The sequence below is a fragment of the Artemia franciscana genome, chromosome 1 (genome assembly GCF_032884065.1).
Source record: "Artemia franciscana chromosome 1, ASM3288406v1, whole genome shotgun sequence".
Taxonomy (NCBI): domain Eukaryota; kingdom Metazoa; phylum Arthropoda; class Branchiopoda; order Anostraca; family Artemiidae; genus Artemia; species Artemia franciscana.
The window spans coordinates 34,439,691-34,454,151 of NC_088863.1; positions in this window are offsets into that span (position 1 = coordinate 34,439,691).

Sequence of the window (14,461 nt, forward strand, 5' to 3'; positions counted from 1 at the left end):
TTACGAATAGATGATCGGAACGTAATGAAATTTGATCTTTAGAAGGATTCATGTCTCAGAGCTCTTATTTCAAATTCCGACCAGATATTTTGACATTGGGGGGAGTTGGAGGGGGAAATCTTGGAAAAACACTTGGAGTGGAGGATTCGGGATGAAGCTTGGTGGATAGAATAAACAAATGTCCTTAATACGTGATTGACAGAATCGTACTGGATTCGCTCTCTTTGGGGAGTTGGGGGAGGGGTTCAGTGATTTGGCGAGTTCGGTGCTTCTGGACGTGCTAGGGCGATGAAAATTGGTAGGCGTGTCAGGGAGCTGCACAATAGACTTAATAAAGTCGTTTTCCCAGATTCGACCATCTGGGGGGCAAAAGGGAGAGGAAAAATTAGAAAAAATTAGGTATTTATAACTTACGAGTGGGTGATCGGATCTTAATGAATTTTGATATTTAGAAGGACTTTGTGACTCAGAGCTCTTATTTTAAATCTTGACCGGCATTAAGCCTCTTATTTTCCTTTTTAAATCAATCTATTGATTCATAGAATTTTGTTAGAGCTCATACCATATGATCTCTTGGCTCTTAGGTCTTCTCGCCTCGTCACAAGTGCCATATGAGCTCTTAGCTCTTGTTATTTATTTTGAATAACTTATCCTTGAAATTTTTATTAATCATTAGATCGGTCGTTAATCTTTATTATTTTTCTCTCTTTCTTGCATAACAAAACCTGTAGCTTTCATTCTGTTCATTCTTTTGGTATAGTAAAAATGGAAAACAATGGTATATGCTTTCAAAAAAGAGAAAAAAAATATTTCACTGCGCTGAATCTAGCTAATTGTAATTAGGCAATTATAATATGCTTTCAGTGCGCAATTTAAGTGCAGTTCAAGATACTGAAAAAAGAGAAGAATGTTCGACAATATAAGTATACTAGTCAATTAGTATTCTCATTCGAAAATCCTATGTAAATATATCCCAATTGTTAAATCTTGTTTTAAAATCTCCATTTTCGATTATCCTTATTTATTTTTTAAAAAAGCTAATGTGCTGATGCCTTTTATCTATTAAAAAAAAGAAAATCGTTTGTAACCCATTTTACTTTAGATTTTCCAGTGTTTCAGCTAAGCATATTTTTTTTTGTAGTTACTCGGCTAGCTAAATTTTGTCAACAAAACTGGGTTGGCATTACCCACGATTCTGTATATCTAGTAGTCTTGTTTCAGGAAATAACGTCCTCTTTCTTCCAGGAATCACCAAGTTCACCTTACCGTGGCCCTAACGCGTTTGATCAGTATTACCAACAGACAAATCGACAAAATTGTAATAGCCGTACAGCCAATCATTATGCCGTGCCATCTCAACTTCCTCGCCCACCGTACGGGCCAACAACGGGTTCACATCCCATTTATCAACCAGATATTATTGCCATACAGGTAAAAATTTAAGCAATTTGCACTGTAAAGGCTGAGTTTTTCTGTTTGCTTGGCTACCAGTGACGTAATTTCGTCAAAATCCAGGGGGGCGGCAAAGATGGAGCCAATTTTTTCTGAATCAAGTGAAAATGAGAGTGAAAACTAAAAAAAGTAGCTATATAGTACCATAAAGGTAACGATATACTAAAAAAAACTGACCCGTTCCTGCGGATGCTTGAATTATGCAGGCTTACGTTAGTTTTGACAAGATTTTAGAAGAAACTAAATTTCAGCCGGGGAGGGGGGGGAGGGGAGGGGGCAAACTGATGTCCAGTAGGGCAGTTGCCTCCTGTCCTATAGCAAATTACGCCCATGTTGACTAGTATGAATAACTAAGACATGAGAGAAAAAATATATATTATATTAAAAGAAACACAAATTCGTTTCCTTACCACACGCGCATACTTATTGGAAGAGCGACAGATTCGTGCTGATGTTCTTTTGCAAGATCATAGAAGGCGTTCCAGAAGGTAATTAAACAAAAAAAAAGTTTTTTAAATGAAAGTAAGGAGTGACATTAAAACTTAAAACGAACAGAAATTACTCCGTATATGAAAGGGGCTTTTCATCCTCAATGCCCCGCTCTTTACGCTAAAGTTTGACTCTTTCTATTAACTCTATTTTTTAAAAAAGTAAAAAACTTTAGCGTAAAGAGCGGGGCATTGAGGAGGAAAAGTCCCTTTGATATACGGAGCAATTTCTGTTCGTTTTAAGTTTTAATGTCGCTCCTTACTTTCATTTAAAAAACTTGTTTTTTTTTTTTATTTCTGGACGTTTTTGAATTAATGTATGTTTTGATCTTGGCTCTACGCACATAAATAATTAAAACGAAATTTGCATATTAATTTTTTTGGGCTAAATGGCTTTCTCATAGTTTTAATCAAAGATTTTGAGAAAAGAGGAGCGAGGGAGGAGGCCTAATTGCCCTCCAATTTTTTGATTACTCAAAAAGGCAACTATAACTTTAAATTTTTTACGAACGTTTTCATAAGTAAAAAATATACGTAACTTACGTATATTTACGTAGCAAACTTCTATATTCGTATGTTTTTTTCGTATATTACTTAAAAAGGCATTAACTTTAAATTTTTTACGAACGTTTTCATAAGTAAAAAATATACGTAACTTACGAATTAACTTACGTAGCGAACTTTTGTATTCGTGTGTTTTTATTGCTTATACGAGGGGGCTTGCCCCTCGTCGATACCTCGCTCTTTACAATAAAGCTTAAATTTTTTCCCAGTTCCTTAAGAATGGCTCCTGAATCACAAAGGCCGCAGAATAAGTAGTTGTAATTACTATAGATACTTTAGCGTAAAGAGCGAGGTATTAAGAGGAGGTAAACCCCTCATATGCGTTGTAATGTCTGTTCGTTTTCAATTTTAATGCTGCTCGTCACTTTCAGTAGAAAAACTTTTCATATTTATTTTTTCATTGTTTTTTTTAAATAATGCTAGAAAATCCTGCGCCCCCTCCATTGAAAGTCTCTTCCCCCATGAGAAGTTCCTCCATGGAAAGATCCTCCCACGTAACCCCCCCCCCCCAACCAAAAAAAACCTGAAAACGTCTCTACACTTCCCAGGAACCATTACTATATGTAAACACAGGTCAAAGTTTGTAACTTACAGCCCCTCCCAAGGGAACTGCGGGGGAGTAAGTCGTCCCAAAAGACATAGTTATTAGGTTTTTCGACTATGGTGAATAAAATGGCTATCTCAGAATTTTGATCCGGTGACTTTGGGGAAAAATGAGCGTGGGAGGGGGCCTAGGTGCCCTCCAACTTTTTTGGTCACTTAAAAATGGCACTAGGACTTTAATTTTCGTTAGAATGAGCCCTTTCGCGACATACTAGGACCACTGAGTCGATACGATAACCCCTGCAAAAAAAAACAAAAAAAAAAAAACAAATAAACACGCATCCGTGATTTGTCTTCTGGCAAAAAATGCGAAATTCCCCATTTTTGTAGATAGGGGCTTGAAACTTCTGCATGAGGGTTCTCTGATACGCTGAATCTGATGGTGTGATTTTCGTTAAGATTGTATGACCCTTAGGGGTGTTTCCCCCTATTTTCTAAAACGAGGCAAATTTTCTAAGGCTCGCAACTTTTGATGGGTATAACTGATCTTGATGAAATTTATTTAAAATCAGCATTAAAATGCGATTCTTTTGACGTAACTATTGGTATCAAAATTCCATTTTTTAGAGTTTCGGTTACTATTGAGCCGGGTCCCTCCTTACTACAGTTCGTTACCACGAACTGTTTGATTATTATTGTAATTATTATAACGCACCGTTAGTGAAGTAATACCCACACGCCTATTCTATTTGGTTCCATCGGAATCAATAAATCATTAAATTTCCTCTGCAATAAAGATACCCAGTTCCACAAAAGTATGATCTAAGCTATGTAAATTATCCAACAGACACTCCAAAGCATTTTTACGAAAGGATACATTCTTTTCAGCCATGCTATTGCGCCTTCTATCACCCAAGGAATAAACAGAGCATCATAATTTTGATTATATGGAAATTATATCTGGATATAGGGGCTAAACATAAATATTTTGAACACCAAATCATAAGAAAAGGACAGTTTTGGCCCAAATGGTTCCAAAACTCCCAGTGGAACGGGTGCCTGTCGGATCAATCTTAGGGCAAAATTATCCCCCATCCCCCTGCTAGTCCTGTATGTGGGAATGCAGATTAAAAATGTCATTTTTTTTCTTCTAAAAAGTGAAAAAAAATATATCAGTTTCCTTATTTGGTTTCAAGCCTTAAATTATGTGCTGGTTATAAGTGTAAAACTCCCAGTGGCCAAAGTGTCCTCACTTAGCTCATAAATCTGTCTCTAGTGTAATGCAAAAAATGTAGTTTGGAAACTCACAACTAAAGGATAAATATGGCAAGAGCGTTGAATTTATTCCATTTATCCTTTTTGAGTCAGTAAGTTCACAGTACAATCTCTCTTTTAGGGATTAAAAAAAAAAATATTAAATATTTAAAAAATATTATTAAACAGTAAAAAACTTTAGCGTAAAAAGCGGGGCATTGAGAAGGGAACAGCCCCTTTCATACACGGAGTAATTTCTGTTCGTTTTAAGTCTTCATGTCGCTCCTTACTTTCAGTAAAAAAAAAAAAGTTTTTATATTTAATTTCTGAACGTTTTTGAATTAATGCATGTTTGATTTTGGCTGTCCGCACATAAATTATTTGAAAGAAATTTACATATTAATTCTATTTTTTGGCTAAATGGCTCTCTTAGTTTTGATCAGACAATTTTCAGAAAAAAGGGGTGGGGGAGGAGGCCTAGTTGCCCTCCGATTTTTTGGTCACTTGAAAAAGCAACTAGAACTTTTAATTTTTATCGAACGTTTTTATTAGAAAAAAATATGTAACTGTAAAAAATATTTATTAGTAAAAAATATGTTTACATATTCAGTTAAATATGTAAAAAATATTCAACTGAAAGTACTATTACTTTCAGTTGAAAAAAACTTTTTCAAACTTGTTTTTTCATTATTTTTTTTTATAATAATGCTAGAAAATCCTGCTTCCCCATCATTGAATTTCTCTTCCCCCATGACATATTCCTCAAAGAAAAGATCCTCCCACATAGCCATATCTCCTCACCCCCCCAAACCAAAATAATCCCCCCTGAAAAACATCTGTACACTGTAACACTGTACACTGTAACCATTACTGTATGTAAACACTGGTCAAAGTTTGTAACTTGCAGCAGATCCTCCCCCAGAGACTATGGGGGAGTAAGTCATCCCCAATGACATAGTTATTATGGTTTTCTACTATGCGGAACAAAATGGCTATCTCAAAATTTTGATCCGTTGACTTTGGGAAAAAATGAGCGTGGGGGGGCCTAGGAGCCCTCCAGTTTTTTTGGTCACTTAAAAAGGGCACTAGAACTTTTCATGTCCGTTAGAATGAGCCCTCTTGCGACATTCTAGGACCACTTGGTCAATACGATGACCCCTGAAAAAAAAAAAAAATCAATAAACACGCACTCGTGATCGGTCTTCTGGCAAAAAACACGAAGTTCCACATTTTTTTAGATAGGACCTTGAAACTTTTACAGTAGGGTTTTCTGATACGCTGAATTCAATGGTGTGGTTTTCGTTAAGGTTCTATGACTGTTAGGGGGTGTTTCCCCTATTTTCCAAAATAAGGCAAGTTTTCTCAGGCTCGTAATTTTTGACGACAAAGACTAAATATGATGACACTTATATATTTAAAATCAGCAGAAAAATCCAATTCTTTTTATGTATCTTTTAGTATCAAAATCCGTTTTTTAGAGTTTCGTTTACTATTGAGCCGGGTCGCTCCGTACTACAGTTCATTACCACGAACCGTTTGATTCCAAAGAAAAGTCATACGAAAAATTAAAGGGAAACTTTCCGGTTCTTTTAACGCATAAACCTTATGTGAAACCTATATGTGTTGAAAAGGGGATTTAAAAGTCAGTTGTAACTCCACTGGCTGTATTCTTATAGTTCCTTTGGCACCTTAATACGTTCGGGAAAATATCTTTTGAAAACAAAATCATCAGAGATGAAAGCGTTTTCCGCCAAGACAACTAATTTGTCTACTGTCCGTACAGCAGGGGCGGATCTAGAGCAAAATTTTGGGGGAATCTCAATGTGACAAGGGCGCCAATGAGAAAAACCTTGGGGAGAGGGGCAATGTGACCAATAATTGACCAAATTGACATATTTATTCTAACAAATAGAAAAAAAGAAAAAAAAGGATTAAGGGTGTCAGAAAATTTTCTGGGGATGGCCCTGGTTCCCCCTGGTCTTTCTTGGATCCACCGCTGACGTACAGAGACAAGTTGAGAGGCTAATATACCATAATGTATTGGTCGATGAAGAAAAATAAGATCTGTAAGTGGTTTCATCGTATGGTTGAATGATATAAGTACTTGTAATATGAAGACGTGAACAATTGATTTATATCAAAATTGGGGGGAGGGACAGGCTCTTAGAACCTCCTCCCCCCGTGTACATGTCTTGGGATCTCTGCTTGATATCTGCACATTAAGTTGAAAGTAGGTATGTATGTAGGCAAGGGGAACTTCGGATCTGTACCCCTATCCACAAAAATTGTAATGTAAGTTATTTTATACACAATTTCTTTCCTTCTCATAGAATATTCACATTTTTTGGCCTTTTTTCGAATTCGCCCTCCTCCTTCTGCAACAAATGTGTGCCCTCTTTTCTGGTAAAAAGACATCCTTTACAGTAGACATAACTTGATTGCCTCAAATGGGATATGTTTCCACAAACGTAGCTAGGCATTTTTCCTTTGGGGTGGGGGAGGGGAGAGTTCCATAATTTCTGGAGATCATGTATTAGGAGACGACTGGTTTGGTGCTTCAAATTTCGGAGGACTTTTACTCGTTCGACAGATTTGTATTAATGTAAGTTAAAATTACAGTTGTAAAGTACGGAGGAGCTTCAATTTGGCGCCGTGCCTAGCTCTGCATAACGATCTGGAAAAGCATATTTAACATTATAGAATTGCTTGGAGACACCAGATGATGCTGATGACGTTTCTGTCGGAGATCGACTTGAATTTCTAATTGTTTCCCTGTTGCCTAGTTATTGGGCTGCATCTTGTGCAGACTTGATAGCCAATCATAATCCAATTAAAAATAGAAGAGTCAGGAAAGTACAGTATATCTATTGGATTTGGTACACTTGCGCAGAATATCAGTTCATCTGGTTCATTCAATTTAGGTTGAAGATTAAGAATGATTTATTTTTTATGGATTTTCTTAATCTTTTCCTGTTTAATTCTCTGTCTTTATTCCTTTTGATGGGTTTGTTTATAGGCCTACTAGCTTTCGAGTCGTACGGGTCTTGTAATGAGCTTGACGTTGTATTTCGGTTCAACATGAATTTGATGAAAATTTAATCATGTTTACGATATTGGGATATTTAAAAGTTTATTGCCTTAGCTTGTCTTTTTTTATGTTCAGACCTTTCTTTTCTTTCGTTTTCTAATAACTAAAACCATGAAATCTACTTTCAAAATATCCATGATTTATTTTCCATTAATGTCAAGCATAGTGCCACCACAAATATTTTTTACGAATGTGACAATAATTTTTGTTGAATTACTAGATTCAATTATTTTTTTATTGCTGCTTGTCACAGCAGGCGCGACTTCAAAAATTAGATGGGAATTGTATTTCTTAGAGCTATGATAAATTTCTCTCTTAAGTAGAAAGTTTGTGCTATTATCTGATGGACATAACATGCAATTGAGCCATATTTTTCAGGCACTGAATGCAAACTTTTAAATAAACATTTTCATCGATAAACTTATTTGTTGTATATTTTTAGTGTTTAACCCCTCCATTATTCTTATTCAGTGCTTCCTGTTGGAATGGATAGCAATCGGAATTTTCACCCAACTTTTGGATGGAAATTCATGAGGTGCAGCATCTACTTTTTGAATTCCTTCATTTTTAGCTGAATAGCAGTTAAGATCTCATATTCATAAGGAAATCTCCTATCAAGGTAATGGTTAATACATAGAATACACAAAAAAAAGAGAAAAGAAAAATATTGTTCATTGAAAACTAAATTAGATTTACTTAGATATCAATATGCCTGGTTTCATGCTAAATTTGATTTTATACCTAGTCTCTTGAACAACATTATTAAAAAAGAATTTTCTCAATGTTGTTTCACTCGACTATTGGTACATTACAATCAAAAACAGCAATTTATCTTTTTGGATACTTTCCTAGAGTTTATTGATTTGATAAATAAAGTATAAAAACAATTTCTGCTTCTGTGTTGTTGCTACAGACGTTACTGTTGATTGTTTTAGTTATACTTTTCTTGGATACCCTGTCCCTATCTCCTACTTAAATTCTGACTTTCTTTGAATTCTAATTTGTGCGAACTATTTAAAGAATTTTTTTCTATAATTTATTTCAGGAAAGTGGGGCTTCGACCTCACTGGTTTTTTAATATAGAGTACTTCAATAGCTACATATCAGAAATAAATTCTGTTTTCGTAGGTGCACAATACAGCGGACGGAAATTCAGTCGAAAGGCCACAAAGACATCAAAGTTTCTACGCCCCTGAGGACCCAAGGACATCGAAACAATCCCAGCCGAATTCACATTGGAGACGTCGAAGCTATGAAGAAGGGGACATATCCCCAAGACAAGAAAGTGTTACCTTGCCATCTATCTGTGAACAGTATACCAGTGGTACATTACCTAGACAGAGGGGGCAGGTGAAAGTAAGACCTGTCGCTAAGATTGCAGCGACAAGGACAGATAGCGATCCTAATATGGCAGAGACCGAAGCTTGCTTAAAGCAACTTTCTTTGCAAAGTGAATATTTTGAGAAACAAATGAGCACTGAGGATATCTATGACTTGAAAAAATTGACTCCCAAGAAATCTGCCCCTCTGCCCCCAAAAAGATCCCCAAATAGCGAAGATAAGAATCCGATCTACGCCCGATTACCTATCAAAAACTATCAAATAAACAATGCACATACTGTGCAACTTTCATCTTTACCATTGAATGGAGTGGGACGTTTGAATGACAGTGATTTACCCCCTCCCCCGGATGCTTTGCTAAGTGATGATAGTGATGATTTTCCTCCTCCACCGGCCCCAATGTGTGCCTCTGATTCCTATATTCAACAAGGACAAGTTGCAGCCTCAGTAAGAGAAAGGTAAGACAGTTATATTGTACTTGTAATCATGCCGTTAGGCAGAGGACTCCCTCCTCCCTTTCGAGATGGGTCCAACTCCGAAGGATCCCGAGGAAGTTTTGAAAAAACTTAGGTCTGGAAATAAGGTTTTCATGCGTCAAAAAAAAAAAAAAAAGTTACAGCTCCAAAATATTATGTCAGATATGTTTGTTTTATATTTAAATGAATTTAATAAGGTTGGTCTTTCCAAGAATTAGATATAAACGGAGAATGACATATAATATATCATATATATATATATATATATATATATATATATATATATATATATATATATATATATATATATATATATATATATATATATATATATATCTATATATATAAAAATAAGTTGTCTGTCTGTGGATGTGTGGATGGATGTGTCAGGTGACGTCACCTGAAAAAACTGGATCAGGTGACGTCAAAACTGAAAAAACTAAAAAAAGGCAAAAACTACAAAAAAAACTAAAAACTAATAAAAAAAATAAAAAAGCTAAAAAACTAAAAAAACTATAAAGGTAAAAACCAATAAAAAACTAAAAAAAAAACTGAAAAAACTAAAAAAAGGCAAAAACTACAAAAAAAACTAAAAACTAATAAAAAAAGTAAAAAAGCTAAAAAACTAAAAAAACTAAAAAAACTAAAAAAAGGTAAAAAACTAAAAAAAATAAAAAATAAAAAAAACTAAAAAAAGGAAAAAACTGAAAAATAAGCTAAAATAAAGGTAAAAACCAATAAAAAACTAAAAAGAAAAAAAGGAAAAAACTAATAAATGACGACACTCAAAGAGAAAGCGACCAGGACAAAAGGAATGTTCGATTAGCAATCAACAAAGCACCGGGACACAGGGAGTATAAATGACGACCAGGACATAAGTAAAAAAAAAAACTATCTATATATATAAAAATAAGTTGTCAAACTAAAAAAAGGCAAAAACTACAAAAAAAACTAAAAACTAATAAAAAAGCTAAAAAACTAAAAAAACTAAAAAAAAGGCAAAAACTACAAAAAAAACTAAAAACTAATAAAAAAAATAAAAAAGCTAAAAAACTAAAAAAACTAAAAAAACTAAAAAAACTAAAAAAAGGTAAAAAACTAAAAAAAACTAAAAACTAAAAAAAACTAAAAAAAAGGAAAAAACTGAAAAATAAGCTAAAATAAAGGTAAAAACCAATAAAAAACTAAAAAAAAAATGAAAAAACTAAAAAAAGGCAAAAACTACAAAAAAACTAAAAACTAATAAAAAAAGTAAAAAAGCTAAAAAACTAAAAAAACTAAAAAAACTAAAAAAACTAAAAAAAGGTAAAAAACTAAAAAAAATAAAAAATAAAAAAAAACTAAAAAAAAAAGGAAAAAACTGAAAAATAAGCTAACATAAAGGTAAAAACCAATAAAAACTAAAAAGAAAAAAAAGGAAAAAACTAAAAAAATTTTCATCTAAAAAACTAAAAAAAACTAAAAAAGGTAAAAACTAAAAGAACTAAAAAAGAAAAAAATAAATGACGACACTCAAAGAGAAAGCGACCAGGACAAAAGGAATGTTCGATTAGCAATCAACAAAGCACCGGGACATAGGGAGTATAAATGACGACCAGGACATAAGTAAAAAAAAAATTAACAAAACTAAAAAGAAGGTAAAAACTACAAAAAAACTAAAAAGAAAAAAAAACTAAAAACTAATAAAAAAACTAAAAAATCTAAAAATCTAAATAAACTAAAAAAGAAAAAAAAAGGAAAAAAATAAAGGAGAAAAACAAAACTAAAAAACGAATGTATATACAGACCGGTACACCGGGATACAAATGACGACCGGGACACAGGGAATATAAATGACGACCGGGACACAGGGACACAACTACAACGGGGAAACAGGGGGATATAAATGACGACCGGGACAAAAAAACTAAAAAGAAAAAAAAAACTAAAAACTAATAAAAAAACTAAAAAATCTAAAAATCTAAATAAGCTAAAAAAGAAAAAAAAAGGAAAAAAATAAAGGAGAAAAACAAAACTAAAAAACGAATGTATATACAGACCGGGACACCGGGATACAAATGACGACCGGGACACAGGGAATATAAATGACGACCGGGACACAGGGACACAACTACAACGGGGACACCGGAGGAAACAGGGGGATGTAAATGACGACCGGGACACCGGGACAGGGAATGGTCGATTAGCAATCACCATCAACAAAGCTCAAGGGCAATCATTAGAATCATGAGGTATAGATCTGAATACAGATTGTTTTCCCATGGACCATTATATGTTGCATGTTCAAGAGTCGGTAAACCTGACAATCTATTTATATGCTATTCAATCTATTTAAAGACAATGGGACAGCAAAGAATGTTGTATATTCGCAAGTTTTACGTAGTTAAAACCATATATATATATATCTATCTATATTCACAGGTGGGACATAGGGACACAACTACAATGGCGCGTAACTATTATGGCGCGTAACGACGCGCGCGGGGGGGCTTGGGGGGGCGCGAAGCGCCCCCACCAACTAGGTGTTGGGGTGGCGCGAAGCGCCACCCCAACAGCTAGTATATATATATATATATATATATATATATATATATATATATATATATATATATATATATATATATATATATATATATATATATATATATATATAATATATATATATATATATATATATATATATATATATATATATATATATATATATATATATATATATATATATATATATATATATATATATATATATATATATATATATATATATATATATATATATATATATATATATATATATATATATATATATATAATATATATATATATATATATATATATATATATATATATATATATATATATATATATATATATATATATATATATATATATATATATATATATATATATATATATATATATATATATATATATATATATATATATATATATATATATATATATATATATATATATATATATATATATATATATATATATATATATATATATATATATATAATATATATATATATATATATATATATATATATATATATATATATATATATATATATATATATATATATATATATATATATATATATATATATATATATATATATATATATATATATATATATATATATATATATATATATATATATATATATATATATATATATATATATATATATATATATATATATATATATATATATATATATATATATATATATATATATATATATATATATATATATATATATATATATCTATATATATAAAAATAAGTTGTCTGTGGATGGATGTGTGGATGGATGTGTGGATGGATGGATCAGGTGACGTCACCTGAAAAAACTGGATCAGGTGACGTCAAAACTGAAAAAACTAAAAAAAGGCAAAAACTACAAAAAAAAATAAAAACTAATAAAAAAAAAAAAGCTAAAAAACTAAAAAAACTATAAAGGTAAAAACCAATAAAAAACTAAAAAAAAAACTGAAAAAACTAAAAAAAGGCAAAAACTACAAAAAAAACTAAAAACTAATAAAAAAAGTAAAAAAGCTAAAAAACTAAAAAAACTAAAAAAACTAAAAAAAGGTAAAAAACTAAAAAAAATAAAAAATAAAAAAAAACTAAAAAAAAGGAAAAAACTGAAAAATAAGCTAAAATAAAGGTAAAAACCAATAAAAAACTAAAAAGAAAAAAAGGAAAAAACTAATAAATGACGACACTCAAAGAGAAAGCGACCAGGACAAAAGGAATGTTCGATTAGCAATCAACAAAGCACCGGGACACAGGGAGTATAAATGACGACCAGGACATAAGTAAAAAAAAAAAAACTATCTATATATATAAAAATAAGTTGTCTGTGGATCTGTGGATCGTGGATCAGGTGACGTCACCTGAAAAAACTGGATCAGGTGACGTCAAAACTGAAAAAACTAAAAAAAGGCAAAAACTACAAAAAAAACTAAAAACTAATAAAAAAAATAAAAAAGCTAAAAAACTAAAAAAACTAAAAAAAGGCAAAAACTACAAAAAAAAACTAAAAACTAATAAAAAAGCTAAAAAACTAAAAAAACTAAAAAAAAGGCAAAAACTACAAAAAAAACTAAAAACTAATAAAAAAAATAAAAAAGCTAAAAAACTAAAAAAACTAAAAAAACTAAAAAAAGGTAAAAAACTAAAAAAACTAAAAACTAAAAGAAGGTAAAAACTACAAAAAAACTAAAAAGAAAAAAAAAACTAAAAACTAATAAAAAAACTAAAAAATCTAAAAATCTAAATAAACTAAAAAAGAAAAAAAAAGGAAAAAAATAAAGGAGAAAAACAAAACTAAAAAACGAATGTATATACAGACCGGTACACCGGGATACAAATGACGACCGGGACACAGGGAATATAAATGACGACCGGGACACAGGGACACAACTACAACGGGGACACCGGGGGAAACAGGGGGATATAAATGACGACCGGGACAAAAAAACTAAAAAGAAAAAAAACTAAAAACTAATAAAAAAACTAAAAAATCTAAAAATCTAAATAAGCTAAAAAAGAAAAAAAAAGGAAAAAAATAAAGGAGAAAAACAAAACTAAAAAACGAATGTATATACAGACCGGGACACCGGGATACAAATGACGACCGGGACACAGGGAATATAAATGACGACCGGGACACAGGGACACAACTACAACGGGGACACCGGGGGAAACAGGGGGATGTAAATGACGACCGGGACACCGGGACAGGGAATGGTCGATTAGCAATCACCATCAACAAAGCTCAAGGGCAATCATTAGAATCATGAGGTATAGATCTGAATACAGATTGTTTTCCCATGGACCATTATATGTTGCATGTTCAAGAGTCGGTAAACCTGACAATCTATTTATATGCAAAGACAATGGGACAGCAAAGAATGTTGTATATTCGCAAGTTTTACGTAGTTAAAACCATATATATATATCTATCTATATTCACAGGTGGGACATAGGGACACAACTACAATGGCGCGTAACTATTATGGCGCGTAACGACTTACGCGCGCGGGGGGGCTTGGGGGGGGCGCGAAGCGCCCCCACCAACTAGGTGTTGGGGTGGCGCGAAGCGCCACCCCAACAGCTAGTATATATATATATATATATATATATATATATATATATATATATATATATATATATATATATATATATATATATATATATATATATATATATATATATATATATATATATATATATATATATA